The following is an 18,037-nucleotide window of genomic DNA, read 5'->3' on the forward strand; positions in this document are numbered from 1 at the left end:
TAGCTTTTTTTTCCATTTTGTTGCAAAAATGCCAATAAAAATAAAATAAAAAATAAAATAAAAAATTCTAATGCTCCTAAAATGCTACTACAAAAAGCTATTACCAGTGTTTTTCAGCCAGTGATTTTTCCAAAAAAAAAAAAAAAAAAAGCTAGTGTGCATAGAGCCTAAAAGCTGGCACGAGTACATATTAAACTATGGTGTTACAGCAAAAATGATCAAAATCAACACACTTGTTGAGATAAAACTATACCATATAACTACCATCTCTAAAAAGGCATCTGGGTATTATCAGCATTTTTAAGGCTCCATGCACACTATAAGCAAAAAAAAAAAAAATAAAAAAAAAAAAAAAAAAAAGCTAGAAAAACACTTGATGAAAAATACTGCTAGCATAGCATTTTTGTGCCAGCTTCTAGTCGCATTTTAGGAGCATTCAGACGCTTTTAGGAACATTAGCATTTTATTGGCGTTTAGCAGCTTTTAGAAGCTAGGAGCATTCAGCATATTTTTCTCATGGAAAAACGCTCCAAGAAACTCTACAAAAACTATTTTCTGCTCCTAGAGGCTGACAAAATGCTAATAGCCTGAAGTAGTGTGCATGGACACATAGGATCACACTATTTAGCTTCAAAGAGCAGCAGGAAAAAAAAAAAAAGCTAAATAACAGCTTCTGGGAGCTTGAAAGAATGCTAGTGTGCATGGAGCCTTATCCAGCGTTTTTATTTTCTAGCTTATGAAAAGCCTAAAAAGAGTCATCTCTTTCTGCCTGTGTGCATGAGACCTAAAAGAGAAGTCCGCTTTAAAACAAAAGCGCACTTCTCCCTTTTGCCCCTCTTTTACCCTGAGCTAGCCCACCCTCCTCCTCCACAAATGTGCACTTACCTCTAGAGGACAGCAGTGGCCTCCAGTGATTGTTTTCCACCCTGGCTGCGCCTGCACATAACAGCCCAACAGACCTCTCTAGGGTCGTCTCCAGCCACATATAGAAGTCTTTGGAGCTGTAATGTGCAGGCGCGGCCAGAATGTAAAAACAAATACCAGGGGGGGGCGTGACCGGAAGCCGAGCTGGAAGGACGCTGTGAGTGAGAGCTCTCCTCCAGCCCAGCGCTACAACGGCCTATCTCGGGGGTTTTATAGCACAGCACGATGGGGAGATCACGAGCCACCAGGTCCTCGTCTGCCCGGGGATCATCCCAGCCACCCCCGGGCCCGTCATCCTCCCTGAAGTCATACTTCCAGCCGCCCGTGCTCCCGCCGGGCGAAGGCCGCAAGATGGCGCCGGACGACCCGACCGCGATGCCGCGGGACCTCCCACCGCCGCCGCCGCTGATGGGCGAACGCCGAGAGGTGCACCTGCACCCGTCTGCAGTGGACCCCCCATGGGAGATAGAAGACATGGGACACCCCCCGTGTGATTCCGGCCGTATCCAGGCCGCGGGGGTGAGCAGGCCGCGATCCGGCCTAGGCCGCACGGACGGCGTGGAGCCTGCAAGCCTGGAGGCCCAGCGCAGGTACACAGAGCCTCTCTACCCTCCTGGCCACACGGGATCCTGGGATGGCCGGAGGGCCCAACAGGAGCCTCTGCACGATGCATCAGCACAAGGGGTGAGTCAGCAGCATCCCCCCCACGCCTCCTCCCCCACCTCTCCAGGGACTCATACTGCCATCCTGCAGCCCCACCTGCCCTTCACACAATGCTCAGAAGCATTCCCCCGTCTGCTGCGAACGGCCTCGGACCCAGAGATGAGAGGGTCCTTTACCCCCGTTTCTTCAGGAGCCACAGGAGATCCCCAAGGCCTCCCCAGCCGAGCGGTAGCAGCAGCTCTCCCCCTCTCTGATGTGGGGCCCCAAGATGCCTTGAGGCCACTCGCCCCCCCCAAGGCCCAGAGACAGCCCCGCTCCCGGGACTCCAGCGCAGTCAGAGGCCAGGACACTGCCCGCCTTTCTTATGCCCAAGTAGCCCACCCCCGCTCCCCACGGTCCCAAGGGGCCTCTCCGGACCCTATGACTCTCTCTCCCCACGCTACATCCTGGCCGGACCACGGACACCCTTTGTCCCCCTGGCCCCCCTCCACGGCCTCGGGTCCCCCACAGGGAGGCTCCCCCCACCGTCCCCCCCACTGTCCTGCGAGTCCCTGCTTCCCCACGGAGCGACAGGGGGACGGACACCCCCCCTGGCACGCATATTTGACCGCTATCCCAACTAAGGACGACTTCAAACAACTGGTGGCAGACGTGAAAGCCACCTGCCGAGCTGAAATCCAGACTCTGCACGCTGGCCTTAAACACCTAGCTGAAAGGGTCGAGATGGCGGAGGAAGAAATTCAGGAGACTAAGATGGCTGTACACCGCACCCAACTGGAGAACTCGGATCACCGCCTCCTCCTGCGGGACATGCAGCGCCATGTAGAGGACCTAGATAATAGAGGTCGCAGGAACAACATACGTGTTCGGGGACTCCCGGAGTCGGATGGACCCGAGGACCTACAGACTTCCCTGCAAACGCTATTTAACGAAATGCTGGGAGAGGACCCGGCCAAACATATTGAGATGGACAGAGCACACCGGGCCCTACGTCCTAAAGGCCCTGCTTCCAAACCAAGAGATGTTGTTTGCAGGATACACTCCTTCCCCCTCAAGGAAGACATTATGTCCAAATCCCGATCAATTCGCAACCTCATGTTTGATAACGCCCCGATCCAGGTGTACCCGGACCTCTCCTGGATAACCCTCCAAAAACGTAGGATGCTGCAGCCTCTCCTCCGCACCTTGCAAGACAGGAACATGCCATACAGATGGGGTTTCCCCTTCTGCCTCACGGCCAGACATCAAGGGAAATCGGCCTCTCTTCGCTACCCGGAGGACCTCGACTCCTTTTGTGACACCCTGGGCATACCGGTCCCTAAACTCCCGGCCTGGGATTTGATAGCCTCCCCGCCACCCCCGCCAGTGCTCTGGCAGAAGGTACCCTCGTCCAAGAGACACAGAGGACCGGACCCGGATCGCAGATCACCTACGCACAAATGACATGGAATCCCCCGCCGGGGGAACTCCCTGCAGCTTATTTTTGACCCGCTTTCCTCCTTTTTTTCTCTTTTTTGTCCTCCCCAGAGTGCTCTCTCTCACTTTTTTCCCCCCAAATAGGGTTTGCTCCCCACTCCCTCCCCCGAGGGCCTGAGCTTTACAAGGTTTCTACTTGGAACTGTCTTTTACCTAGGGCTGGCCTAGGAAGAGTCCGAGAGCAGTTCGACTCCCAGGTTACTGATCCCCCCCGTGGTTCATTCCACCCTTTGGTTCCTCCAGAGACTATTAACTGTTGGCGTCTACCTGCCCGGACCCCCCCCCCCTTTTTTTTTTTTGGTGTTTCCGGGCCAGGAGACCTATTGGAACCGCTTAGGCTCGGTGTCCCTGTAGGGCACCCGGACCTAGTATACGTTACAGCTAAACGCTGGTTATGTTCTTTGTCTGTGTTTCTCTCTTTCCTTTCTTTTCCAGGTCTTCTCTCTACCCCGCCCTCTGTGTGGATATCGCTCAGAAGTCGTCTTGGTCGCCAGTCCTTCCCCGACGGTCGCCTCTCTCCCCGGGACATTCGTCACTTCATCGGTCTCAGCTAAGTATGACTACCCCCGACCACCCCCCTGACTATGGCTAAGATACTGTCGCTCAATGTCCATGGGTTAAACTCCAACAAGAAACGCCATCTTGCGCTTCGGGAATTCCGGCAATCTGGGGCAGACATAGTGATGGTCCAGGAAACTCACTTTAACCAGGGCGATTCCTTTAAGTTTGCCTCTAGACATTTCCCCCAGGCCTTTCAGGCCTTCAGTACACGCAAGCGGGCGGGGGTGGCTATACTTATCCGGAAGGGTTCCCCCTTTACATGCACGTCGACATACCTAGACCCAAAGGGCCACTATGTCATACTCCGAGGTACCTGGCACACGCAGGCCCTCACCCTGTGTGCCCTTTATGCCCCTAATGCACGCCAGCACCGTTTTCTGTCAGGAGTTTTGTCCCGCCTTTTTAAAACACACTCCGAGCTTCTGGTGATAGGGGGGGACTTCAACCTTGCTCAGTCAGTCCCACAGGACCGCCATGTGGGAAACCCACAGGCGCCTCAGCCCAGAGTCCTGAGGGACTCCAAGTTGTTCCGCCAGATCACCAGAAGACGAGCCTTGTTTGACGTTTGGCGAACCCTGCACCCCCAAGCCCGCCAATATACGTTCTACTCGGCCCCCCACCGCACTCATTCACGCATTGACCACTTTTTTGTAAACAATCACACGTTGAGGGCTGTCAGCTCCGCACACATCCTACCTATTTCCTGGTCTGACCACGCCCCGATAACCATGACGCTAGACATTGGGGTCCCGCTTCGCAAGCCTTGCAACTGGCGACTGAATAATTACCTATTGCAGCATCTCCCGTCCAAAGCGGAGCTGGAGTCTTCACTCCAACTATACTTTGCTGAAAATGACACTCCAGACGTGACCCCCCCCACCTTGTGGGCAGCCCACAAAGCCGTTATACGGGGTCGCTGCCTTGCCCTCTCCTCGGCACTGAAGAGAGACGCACAGGCCGCCAGGCTGCTGGCTGAAGGTCAATTGAAGACCCTCGAGGCTAAGCTCCAAGGAGCCCCTTCCCTGACACTGATTAAGAAAATCGTACAGACGAGAATGACTCTAAGGGATCTTGCTCTGGGATCAGTGGAGAAGGCGCTTGTCCGTCTGCGACAGCTCTATTATGATAAGGGGAACAAAGCACATACCCTGCTGGCTAGGAAACTGGCTGATCAAACACAAGCCTCTACGCCTTCCCAAATCAAAACCAATAAAGGGGACCTTTTGTCTCATCCACAGGCCATCGCGGACACATTTGCGGCCTTCTACACTGATCTCTATAATAAACAGGATATACCCCATAATCCACCCTCCCCCGCATTGACTGCCCGCATTAACAGTTACCTGGAAAACTTGACACTGCCCCGACTGAAGGACTCGGACCTTCACGACCTTAACGCCCAAATTACAGATGAGGAACTGCTGGAGACTGTAAAAGGGCTCCCGGCTCACAAATCCCCAGGCCCTGACGGATTCCCATACGAGTATTATAAGACATTCCTACCTATCCTGAGTCCCTATATGACCAAGTTGTTCAACTCCTTCCTAGCGCGCACCCCGGCCCCAACTGAGATGCTGGCCTCCTTTATCTCTGTCATTCCGAAGCCAGACAAGGACCCGACTCTCTGTGCCAGCTACAGGCCTATTGCTCTATTGAATTCAGATTTGAAAATTTTTACAAAAATTTTAGCGAATCGCCTTAACGCGATTCTTCCGGCTCTGATCCATAAGGATCAGGTGGGCTTCGTACCTGGCAGACAGGCGGGTGATAACACTAGGAAAGTCATCGACCTAATAGATGTAGCTAATAAGACTGCTCTCCCCTCCCTGGCCCTGAGTTTAGACGCAGAAAAGGCATTTGATCGTCTGAGCTGGCCTTTCATGACGACGACTTTACGCCACATGGGATTTCAGGGTCCTTTCCTGCAAGCAATACAGCACCTCTATACCACCCCCACCTCGCAAGTTAAAACGCCGTACGCTACGTCTCCAACCTTCTCTATTGCCAATGGCACCCGCCAGGGCTGCCCCCTTTCTCCTTTGCTGTTTGCTCTCTGTGTAGAGCCCCTGGCGGAGGCCATTAGAAGCAATCCAGATATCAGGGGCATTTTAGTTCGGGATAGGGAATTTAAAATATCTTTATTCGCTGACGATGTCATCCTCACCCTGACTCAGCCTAGGACATCCCTGCCCATCTTGAGTGCGGAGCTGCAGCGATACGGGGAGATCTCGGGATACAAAATCAATGCCTCCAAATCAGTGGCCCTCCCGATTAATATGCCAGCGACGGAAGAGGCTCACCTACGAGCGGTGTTTCCCTACAGATGGGAGAAATCCTCTCTAAAATACCTGGGGGTTCTCATTACCCCCTCCTTTCACACCCTCTACCAGGCCAACTTCCCCCCCCTCTATAGGGAGATCAGGGCACTTCTCCATAAATGGAAGGCTCACCAAATATCGCTCTTAGGGCGGCTCGCCTCTATTAAAATGGTGATCCTCCCAAAGCTTCTTTACTTATTCCAGACGCTCCCAATCCCGATCCCCTACGCGCACCTCCGTATGCTCCAGAGGGACTTACTGAAGTTCCTATGGAACTATAAAAAACATCGGGTTCCCGCCTCTGTCATGATTGCCTCGCGCTCGGATGGGGGTCTGGCGTTCCCCGACCTGGTTAGGTACTACCAAGCAACGCAATTACGGGCTATAGTTTCATGGTACACGCAGTGGTCATACAACAAATGGTCGGAGATAGAGAAGCTATGGTTAGCCCCGATGCACCCGAATAGCCTCCTCTGGGGCACGGACACACAGGTTTATACGAATCGCCTACTGGGGCCGATGGTCCAGCTTAATCAGCTCTGGAGGAAAATCTCCCGGGAACACAGGCTCCACTCGGAGGCATCCTTGCTAACCTCGTTTCTTTGTAACCCCAAACTCCCGGACGGCCTTACTCACCAGATGTCTTGGCCCTGGGCGTCCCGGGGGCTATTTCATCTGGGACACCTAGTGGACCCCAGATCGAGAAAACTGCTGTCTTTCTCGGACCTGCAGACTAAACACGACCTCCCCCAACGGACGTTCTACAGTTACCTACAGATCAGACATTTTGCGCAAACAATAGCTCCGAGACTCCAATTTTCCCCGCCCACCCCCTTTGAACTGCTCATACTTGAGGGGCGGAACCGTCGGGGCATGATATCAGACATATACCGCATCCTTAACGCGCACCACTTTCCCACAAAGGGCAAGCACAAGTATATGCTGAGATGGGAAAGAGAGCTGGGTGAGGAACTCCCCCTCGAAGCTTGGCAGGGGGTGTGGAGGCAAGCGGCCAAATCCTCCTTGTGCACACTTTACAAGGAAAATTTTTACAAAATTCTCTATCACTGGTACCAGACCCCAGCCGTGCTCCACAAAATCTACCCCTCTGCCTCTGATCGATGCTGGCGCTGCCTTCAGGACAGAGGCACCCTACTTCACATATATTGGGCCTGCCCTTTGATAGCCCCATTCTGGACATCAACCCAACAGCTCCTTGGCCGGGTATTTGAGGTGCCTATCCCGTTTACGCCCAAGTTCTATCTTTTTGGCCTGTCCCAACCGCGGATGGCTAAGCCGTCTCGGCAGCTTCTGCGGCATATCCTTACTGCAGCTCGTTGTCTAATAGCCCTTAACTGGAAGAGTCGACTGGCCCCATCTATGGAGGCCCTCTACTCCAGGATTAAGGACGTAGAATTAATGGAGAAGATGACGGCCAGATTGAGGGACAGGCTGGAGGAATTCGACCGAATATGGGAGAAATGGCGACTGCGGGAAGACTAGGGGCGAAATGGGTGAGGCATGACGACCTGGATTTCTGGCACTTTCTCCTCCTTCTTTTCTTTCTTTTCTTTCCCCTTTCTCTGTTTTTCTTTCTCATCTCTATAGTTTTTATAGCGATTCTCACTTGCTATGCATTTTATGTTTGGTTTAGGCCACTGGGCAGCACGTACTGGGTCATGGGGGCTATGGGGCGGATGGCTGATTTTTGGTGCCCCCCGCCCCGTGACACTCCATCGCCCGAAACACTGGACTCTATGGCACATGTTTGTGCTCCGCTGCTGCCTGTCACATACCTATATTTACTTCTGTATAGCCCTATATGTGATTGTCTCTTATTGCACTACTGTACTGTTTCTATGCCTATGTTTTCACTGATGGTGAATAAAACGTTATTTGAAAAAAAAAAAAAACAAATACCAGAGAGGCGCGCCTATCAGACTGAGGCAAGTACACATCTGTGGAGGAGGAGGGTGAGGTTAGGTTAGCTCAGGGTAAAAGGAAGCAAAAAAGGATAAATGCATTGTTGTAAAGTGGTTGTAAGCCTTATTTCTGCACGGTTTAGGAGGTATTTACCATATACACTTGCGCCAACGTCATCTGCGCATGCGCACTGAAGAAAGGGCACGACCGCACCTTTTCTAAAAGGGCCTGTACTGTTACCAGCGGCTCCCACATGCATATGACGTCACGCGACTCCGGACAGTCATAGAGCCGCAGTCCACGGCCCTGGAAAGGAAGACAAGCGAAGATGGATGCAGCCACATCGCAGGCTTCGTTTGGAGGCAAGTGCCACATAATGGGCTAGTATGTGATGCACACCAGCCCATTATGCTTTTACTTTGCAGGAGAACAAAGAGGAAGTAAAACCCATCAGGGTTTATTTCCTGTTTAGGCTCAATTCACATCTATGCATGTTGCTTTTGAGCGTTTCTGCAGTGCTTGCCACGTTTTGCGTTTTTTTTTGTGTGGTTGCTTAGCAACCAGCTATATACAGTGAAAAAAATGGGAAAAAAAGAAAATCGCGGCAAAAACGCGGTACTTGCGTTTTGGATGCGGGTCCATTGACTTCTATTGCATGCAAAACGACGCATTTTGCACGAAAAAAAGTCCCCGACCCTTTACAAAAACGCAGAGGCAGAAAAAATGCATTGATGTAAACATGTTCCATAGGAACCCGTGTTAAAAAAAAATTTCCCTGCATTTCTGCAAAATGCATCAAAAACGCGCATTAGTGTGAATCAAGCCTTAAGGCCCCTTTCACACAGGCCGTTCAGATCCGCCTGTCAGTTTTTCAGACAGACCTGAACGGGCACTCCATATACCTCTACGGAGCGACGGATTTCAGCGGTGACAGCAACTTTGACAGCAAAGGTCAGACGGAACAAATCCGTCAGACAATTCGATCGTGTGTGGTCTTCATCGGACCTTTGCGGATGAAAAATCGGACGGACTTTAGATTTAGAACATGTTTCAAATCTTTCTGACGGACTCAAGTCCGGTCGAAAAATCAGTTTGTCTGTATGCTAGTAAGAAAACCGACACTAGGGCAGCTATTGGCTACTGGCTATGAACTTCCTTATTCTAGTCCGGTCGTACGTCATCACGGTTGAATCCATCAGACTTTGGTGCGATTGTGTGTGGCCAAGTCCGTTCATTCGGAAAGCCCGTCGGAAGTCCGGTGGTGTGTACACGGCATTAGGCCCCTTTCACATGGGTGATCCAGTCGTGTCCGTTTTTTAGGTAGACCTGATCAAGAAGGTCCATGCATCCCTAACAGACTGGTGTCCATTTACACCCACCTACCTCTGGGTCCAAGAAAAAAACTGGAAGGTGGTCCAGTCCTCTGTTTAGGTGGATCAGATTGGAGGGTAGTCGGGTGTAAACGTACAGAGTGTTTACTCTCGTCTACCCATTGAGCAGAGCGGGCTGTGTCCATGTCTGCTCTGCTGAAACTGAGTGTCATCCGCCCACTCTGCAGGGGATCTGTGAGCTGATCGACACGGAATCCTCCTTGTGTAAAAGGGGCCTTATGATTAATTTAGAAGAGTTCCACTGATCGGCATACACACATCTCTCTGAGCCAATCACTACTCAATGGGCTTGATTTACTAAAACTGGAGAGTGCAAACTCTGGTGCAGCTCTGCATGGGAGCCAATCTACTTCTAACTTCAGCTTGTTCAATGAAGCGTCGACAATAAAACCTGGGAACTGATTGGTTTCTATGCACAGCTGCACCAGGTTTTGCACTCTCTAATTTTAGTAAATCAACCTCAATAACTATGGAAAGCATGCTTACAGGAGTAGAGAACAGAGGAATGAGGGCTTGTTCACACCAGCCTGCATGCCAATGCATCACAAGCGTGTCCATTATGAAAGGACTGTGTGATGTGTTGTTACAATAATGGAAAATTCCTATCAAAATACTTACCGTAATTTTCCTTTCCTGATGGACTCCATGGCAGCAACGTGTGGGTTAAGTCCCGCCTCCACTACCCATAGGACACTACTCCCATAAATCTTTGCTCCCTGCCCCTGGCCGTGTTCGGTAACTAGCCTACTCCAGCCATTTGGGAGGGAACTCCTGCTGCCATGGAGTCCATCAGGAAAGGAAAATTACGGTAAGTATTTTGATAGGAATTTTCCATTTTCCTGACAGACTCCATGGCAGCAACGTGTGGGAAATAACTCGCCAACACACCCGGGTGGGCAAAAATGCTGAACAAAAGATTTATTTAACACTGTCGGCCGACAGGACTTTCAAACCAAAATCAACAGAGGATAAAGAAGCTGGCTCAACACAATAGTGAGACATGAAAGTATGAATAGAAGACCAGGAGGCCGCTCTGCAGATTACATCAGGTGCAACGTGGCACGAAGCCGCCCATGAGGTTGAGAGACTTCTGGTAGAGTGAGCTGTAACCGCCTCAGGAGGAGCCAAGCCCTTCTCTCTATAAGCCCATTGAATTGCCTGAACCACCCAAGCAGCGATGGATCTAACGGAGGCCTTGGCGCCTCTACTTTTCCCGTTGAATAGTACGAAGAAGAAGTCAGATTGACGAAAAGAAGCTGTAATATCCAGATATTGTTTTAGAGTAACTCCCAAATCGAGTGGATGTGGATCTTGACTTCCAGCAGAATTGAAGGTAGGAAGAGTGATTTCCTGGTTTTCATGGGAAACAGAGATCACCTTGGGATTTGTCCCCAACATCGGAATTAGGACCACCCTATCTGGAAAGAAGGTGAGAAAAGGTTCCTTTGTACCTAGAGACTGAATTTCGGAGATTCTCTTCGCCGAAGTTATGGCCACCAGAAAAGAGGTTTTAAGGGTTAATTCTCTGATTGAGAGCGTTCTGTCAAGTTGAGAGAAGAAATCTAGAACCAATAGAAGGTCCCATTTGGGGAATCTAGGCTTCCTTTGTGGCCTAAGCCTGACTGCTCCTTTGAAGAATTGTTGGACCAAGGGATGATTGGCCCATGCGACTCCAGAAAAAGCTGAAATTGCTGAAACCTGGACCGGGAGAGAACTAACCGAAAGGGAGATATCCAATCCTGATTGCAAGAAGCTTAAGACGTCCCGGACTGTCAGGGTATTACAGGAACTGGACCTTGAAGACAAGTGATCTGCAAACTTCGCCCAAATTCTCTCATATACCCGGTTAGTACTGCTTCTTCGAGCACTAAGAAGAGTGGGAATGACTTCTTCAGGACAGCCTAAAGCCTTCAACCGTCCCCTTTCAAAAACCAAGCCTTTAGGCGCAGGTGATCCGGGCAAGGATGTAATCTCGACCCTTGAGACAGAAGGTCTGGCCTGGATGGTAAAGGAATTGGATCCCTGACACTGAGGAGCATCAGAAGCGGAAACCAGGGTCTGTTGGGCCAATAGGGAATTATGGCTATCACTTCTGCTGTCTCTGACCTGAGTCTCCTCAGGAACTGATGAATAATAGGAGTTGGGGAAAGGCATAGGCCTTGTGGAACCACCATTTCTCTGTCAAGGCATCCACCCCGTAGGCTTGAGGATCCCTGTACCTTGAATAATACTTCTCTAGTTTTTTGTTGCAAGGGGAGGCAAACAGGTCGACTTCTGGGGAGAGCCCCATTGTCAGGATCCAGTTGAACACTTCCTCGTGGAGAGACCACTCGTTGTTGTCCAGAAGTATCCGGGAAAGAAAGTCTGCCTGAACGTTCTGAATCCCTGGGACATAAGATGCTGTCAGATCCTTCAGGTTCCTCTGAGCCCAGGTCATGATCGGTTCCACCTCCTGGAGAAGGGATAGACTTCGGGTACCCCCTTGCCTTCTTATGTACGCCACTGCTGTGGTATTGTCTAGCCTGAGTGAGACCGAGGCTCCTGAAATCAGATGCCGAAAGGCTAGCAGAGCTTGAAAGGCTGCCCTTAACTCCAGGATGTTCGACACCGTCCCTCTGGAGGGGAGAATCCAGGTGCCCTGAGCCACTTCCACCAGACAGTGGGCGCCCCAACCCCTGTTGCTGGCATCTGTTGTCATGGTGACCCATGAGATGGGGAGAATGGAATGGCAGTTGCAGAGATTTTCCCGTTGGAGCCACCACAGAAGGGAATTCCTCATGGATAAGGTGATCCGAATCAGCTGGGTTTTGCCGCCTGACCATTGATGAAGGAAACCCTTCTGAAAGGGCCTCATCCTCCACTGTGACCACCTCACCATCGGGATTGTCGCTACCATAGTGCCTATAATTTTCAGGCACTGGAGAGCCTGGAGATGAGAGGCAGAGAGGGCTGGACGGATTCTGTCCCTGACCACTGACAACTTCTCTTCTGGTAATGAGATGGTGCCTCTGACAGTGTTGAATAGGGCCCCTAAGAACACCAGCCGCTGAGATGGGACCAGCTGGCTCTTCTCCAAGTTCAAGATCCACCCGAATTCCTGTAGGGTGGAGATGACCTGCTTTCTGTGTACCAGAAGTTGATCCTTGTCTTGAGCCAACAACAGAAGGTCGTCTAGGTAGTGATGTAGACGAATCCCTTTGGTTCTCAGAAGAGCTACCACTGCCAACAATACTTTTGAAAATACACGAGGAGAAGTTGATAGCCCGAAGGGAAGGCAAGTAAATTGAAAATGGCTTTCGCCCACGGAGAAGCGGAGATACTGCTGGTAATTTACTGCAACTGGGACATGAAAATAGGCGTCCTTGAGGTCTATGGAGACCATCCAATCCCCTGCTTGGACAGATTGTTGAATTGTGGATAAAGACTCCATCTTGAATTTTTCTCTTTTGATAAAACTGTTCAAGTGGGTTAGATCTATGACCGGCCTCCAGGCCCCGCTCTTTTTCCGGACCATAAACAAAGGAGAGTAGATTCCCATGCCTCGCTGAATGACTGGAAAATGGATAATGGCGCCTTGAGCCAACAAAGATTCCACGTAGGCTAGAAGAATTAGCCTTTTTTCGTCTGAGGCCGGGAGAGAGGTGGGGACCCATCTGAGCCTGGGAGATTCCTTGAAGGTCCAAACATGACCTGAGGAGACGGTCTTGACGGTCCAGAAGTCTTGGATCGAGGCCGCCCAGACATGGCGAAAGTGGAAAAGACGAGCCCCCACCTGCCCTGTCTGAGCGGGCCCAACCTCAAAAGGATTTAGTTGGTTCCCTCTCTCCCTTCAAATCACTTTTTGTAGATTTTTTGAAAGAGGATTGTCTTGATTTCCAGGACCTGGAAAATTCACGGCCTGGTCTGTAACTGCGAGCTTCCCTGGCTCGTTCCTGGTACTGTCTCTTTGGAAAAGACCTTCTCTGGGCTTGCAAACGCCGGTCCTGGGGGAGGAACCCCGACTTCCCACCAGTGGCTCGGGTAATAGCCTCATCCAACTTATTGCCGAAAAGGGAGGACCCTTCAAAGGGGATGCGGCACCATACTTGTTTTGAGGCTGGGTCTGCCAGCCAGGGGCGGAGCCAAAGAGCCCGTTTAGCCGTAACAGAAGAAAGCATCACCCGAGCCACCAGGCGTATAATGTCGATAGAGGCCTCCCCAAGAAAGGCGGAGGCCAGCCTAAGCTCTTGGATAGGGGAGCTCTTAGCTGTATCTTCAGAGATATTTCTAAGTGTCTCATCTACACTATCTGTCCATATCTCCATTGCTTTGGACATAGCGGCCAGAGCTAGCGCTGGCTTACAGGCCATTCCTGCTGTGAGATACACTCTCTTCAAATCAGCATCAATTCGTCTGTCCAGAACGTCCTTAAAAGACACGGTATCCTCTAAGGGAAGAGTGACATGTTTCACCAGCCGCATGACTGCTGCGTCTACTAATGGCGCTGACTCCAAATGCTTCACCTCTTCTTCATTGAAAGGATAGAGTTTCGAAACCTTTGATAGCATGGAATTTTTCTTCTCCACCTTGCCCCATTCATCTGTGATAATCTCACCTAGCTCAGAGATAAAAGGAAAATTAATCCGTTCCTTCTTTAATTGCTTAAAGAATTTTCTTTGTTTGGAAGGAGCAGCCACAGAATCTTCCCAGTTCAGTGACTCTCTAACAGCTCTGACCAGAGGAGGCAGTAGAGCGAAATCAAAGCCCACACAGGGATCACTTTTATCAGAGTCACTGTCAGATATGGCAGCTGAGGGGTGGCTATGCGCAGAGGATTCCCAAGTATCCTGCAACTGAGTCTCCCTTCCTGGAGAAAGTGGCGGCTCTGCCGGGGGAACATAGGACTGGCCCTCAATATTTCTGAGGGACTCCTTAACAACTTTTTCCACCAGGGTTTTAAGTTGTTGATCCGCGTCACCCCTTTCATTGGAAGCCTTGGCGTAGCAAGGGTCGCATAAAGATTTTCCTGCCGGTACAAGAGCTCTACACCCCCAACAGGCACTAGCTGAGTGACTAGATTGAGTCCTCGAGGAGTGCGATCTTTCTTCACTACGGTGTCCTGATCTTGAGGAGGAACCATAATGTTTAGATTTGGAAGAGGAGTGCCGGTGATGCGACTTGGAGGAGTTCTCTATGAGAGCTGCGATGCTGTTCTGACCTGGAAGGGCTGAAAAAGGAACAAGACAAGAAACCACAAGAGACAAGACATCAGGACAGAGCTAACCGATAAATACCCCTCCCCCACCAGACCTTCAGGTGATCATTAGAAATACCTTTTATGAGAGGGCTGGCCACAAGCAGGCGGTAAGGAATCCATGTCCTCAGCGATATCCATACGCGCTGAAAAGATGACAAGGGATCAGTGCAAGGGACAGGGAAGGGATAGCCTCCCTATCCCAGAATGCCACTTACCAGTGGATGCAACACAGAGGCAGGGGGAAGTCACCGCAACAGCCCGCAAGCATTCCCAAAGCTTGCAGACAAATTCCACATTTAAATAGCCCGCCCCTGTGATGTCACCGCCGTGCTTGTGCGCATGCGCGAAATAGCGGCAATTTGCCGCTATCGCGCATGCGCGAAACCAAGCCTCGATCCCAACCGCGTTCGCGCATGCGCAGTACGGCCGAAAACGCAAACCCGGAAGTAGAACGGCGGCTGGAACGCGGAAGAACCAGCCGCCATGCCTGCACATACAAACAAACAGAAACAAACGAAGACAGATAATAAGATACAAAAACTGCTGCCATAAAGAACTTTTAGAACCTCTCACCACTCCCACCACGATCGATCACTCGGCCGAAGATAAGGTAAGATGACACCGGACTTTCCAGGGGGCAAAACAGGTCACCTGCTAATAGCTGGCTATCCGACCAATGCGCAGCCTGCCTGCCAGTGGCCAGGACATGGGCTTCTTCACAGCGCCTCTTCCACTGCCCACTCCATACCCTGCTAATAGCTAGGGCTTAGCGGAGTAATGCGACCTTCCAGACCCAGAGTCGCAGACCGGCCGACCTCGATCGTGGGGATGATAAATCTTCAGGTAGGAAGACCACTTCTGGGTCCTTCGGAGGAGGACAAAAAAAGAACACGGCCAGGGGCAGGGAGCAAAGATTTATGGGAGTAGTGTCCTATGGGTAGTGGAGGCGGGACTTAACCCACACGTTGCTGCCATGGAGTCTGTCAGGAAACAAGGTTTGTTCATTTTATTTTTATTTATTTTTTTACACTTCAGTTCTAGTCACCATGAGGATGTGATGTGCCTTGCACTACAGCACACCACCCCTATCTGCAGCATTGTGTTGTGAATGGGGCACATACAAAACAATTTCTAATGTACCCTAGCTCTGACCCACGCAGGTCAACACAGGTGCTGTGAATGGGCCCAGACCTTATAAATTAGCATCTGTATCTACACTGTCCAGTCGGCAAGTAGAGAGAAGGAGATGCATTTTGTTGACCATGGTAATAGGTGGGCGAATAGCATAGCTTTAATTTATGGAGGGTGGGCTAAAGGGCTCGATACCCTCTACAGTCGGGATATGCAATTAGCGGACCTCTAGCTGTTGCAAAACTACAAGTCCCATCATGCCTCTGCCTCTGGGTATCATGCTTGTGGCCGTCAGTCTTGCTATGCCTCATGGGACTTGTAGTTCTGCAACAGCTGTAGGTCCGCTAATTGCACATTCCGTCTCTACAGGAAGGGCACTAGCATTTTTAAGAGTAAAAAGTAATTGAGCAATATAAGCAAGATCCCGAGATGATTGATTTTTCTTGGAGTTCTTCTTTAAAATATAAAATTCCAGGTATGGATATTTTATTTGCAACTATATGGAGTAATGTAACAATGTACAATGTGTACTATACCTGGCTAATGCCCCTGGAAGCTGGTAATCACTGAAGTACACACCGCTATGCCAATGATCTCACATTGCCTCTGGGTCCTGTGGTGAGAAGCTGCACAGCTGCATTCTGAACACAGGAGTTTGGCAGCTTGGCACAGGCGCCATTCACAGAATGCTTTGTATCTTCTGAATGAATACAAAGCGTTCTCTGATTGGACAGAGTAGAGAGCATGAAGTCACTGCCCACCTCGCTTTGCATTCATTTAGAAACACATTCGCTGAATAAACGCCCATGCCGAGTGGCTGACTTCCTGCGTTCAGTAGGCAGAAGTAAGGCCACCCAGCCTGGGAGCCAATGGAGATCAGTTTAGTGGTGCCCAGTGCAGCGATTTCTAGCTTCCAGGGGCATCAGCCAGTTACATTACTCCAAGCTGGACCAATGTAACTTTGTATAAAATATCCATACCTGGAATCCTGTAAATCACAAGGCAGCAAGCGATCCTTATATCCTGATGATAGAGCAACATTTATCCTAGTTTTCACAGACACACATACTCCGTCCTCGATTTTGTGCTGCATTCTAAATTGCTTGGAATAGATTAAAAAGAGGTCACAGTATAATGTGCTGCCACTCGAATGTTTTAGTGATATTTAGAATTTAAACGAGGCAGATGCCACTTAGTGTTTTTTTTTTTTTTTTTTTTTTTAATGTTTTCTTCACATTGGAAGCATGTAATGTACAGCAACATTTATTTTGTACGTGCTCTGCAACATTTATTAGAAGGCATTGCAGTAGCATACACTAGATTGTCAAGAGTATTGAGACGCCTGCCTTTACACACATGTGAACTTTAATGGCATACCAGTCTTAGTCTGTGGGGTACAATATGGAGTTGCGCCCCCCCCCCCTTTGTAGCTATAACAGATTCAACTGTTCTGGGAAGGCTGTCCACAAGGTTTAGGAGTGTGTCTATGGGAATGTTTGACCATTCTTCCAGAAGTGCATTTGTGAGGTCAGGCACTGATGTGGAAGAGAAGGCCTGGCTCGCAGTCTCCTCTCCAATTCATCCCCAAAGGTGTTCTATCGGGTTGAGGTCAGGACTCTGTGCAGGCCAGTTAAATTCCTTCACCCCAAAAATCGCTCATCCATGTCTTTATGGGACTTTGTGCCTCTGGAAGTGCTAGTAGCTGTCTTGCATCTAGGAATTTGCAGTTCGGCAACAGCTGGAGGACTGAAGTTTGCCTACCTATGCTCCAGATTGTATTCAACAAGGCACAGCAATAAGCAGAGTTCCATAACTTATATAAACCAGATTCCAATCACTCAATTATTACAGTAAAGTCTTTTGGAAGGGCATCATTTATGCAGTTTTTTCAAAACGATTATTACAGCGAACAATCGACTCATTCCATGTATGGTCAACACGAAGCCTAGAAAAGCACAGCTCCAAGGCTACATCAGCCCAGAGCCTGCTCATTTGTGGTAGGATGGAGCTCTGGTCATTTTTTTATTTTTTTTTAAAGTGGAAGTAAACCCATCCATAAAATGGTTTCATTTCCGGCACGTGCTGGAAATGTAACACTTCCATTGGTTGTGCTCTCAACCAAACCGTCAAACTATCCAATGGCTGGTGTCATAACTGATCACATGTGCAGCACCATAGCAGTTATAGATTAAACAAAGGCAAAGATGGCAGCTTCCTTGGCTGAAAATGATAGGGGGGTTTACTTACACTTTAAATTGACAGTAGATATTCCCACCAGACAAAAAGGTGTAAAACCTCTTTAACGGAGGTATTAAAAGTATATCTATAACCAAAGCTCCCCCCCTTTTTAATTTATTTTCAGTTGTGAACAGAGTAGGGAATGGGTGAAACCCATGCCCACTGGGGAGATTTTC

General features: G+C 49.9%; 1 protein-coding gene across 9 annotated transcripts in view; it reads left to right on the forward strand.

Annotated features, from left to right (window-relative positions):
• The window catches only part of ADAM22 (ADAM metallopeptidase domain 22), a 462,480-nt gene that overhangs the window by 228,805 nt on the left and 215,638 nt on the right, over nucleotides 1–18,037 (forward strand). The gene's annotated exons all lie outside the window — the stretch shown is intronic.

Source organism: Lithobates pipiens, unplaced genomic scaffold (assembly GCF_037356315.1).
Source record: "Lithobates pipiens isolate NorthernLeopardFrog02 unplaced genomic scaffold, aLitPip1_a1.2 Scaffold_19, whole genome shotgun sequence".
Taxonomy (NCBI): domain Eukaryota; kingdom Metazoa; phylum Chordata; class Amphibia; order Anura; family Ranidae; genus Lithobates; species Lithobates pipiens.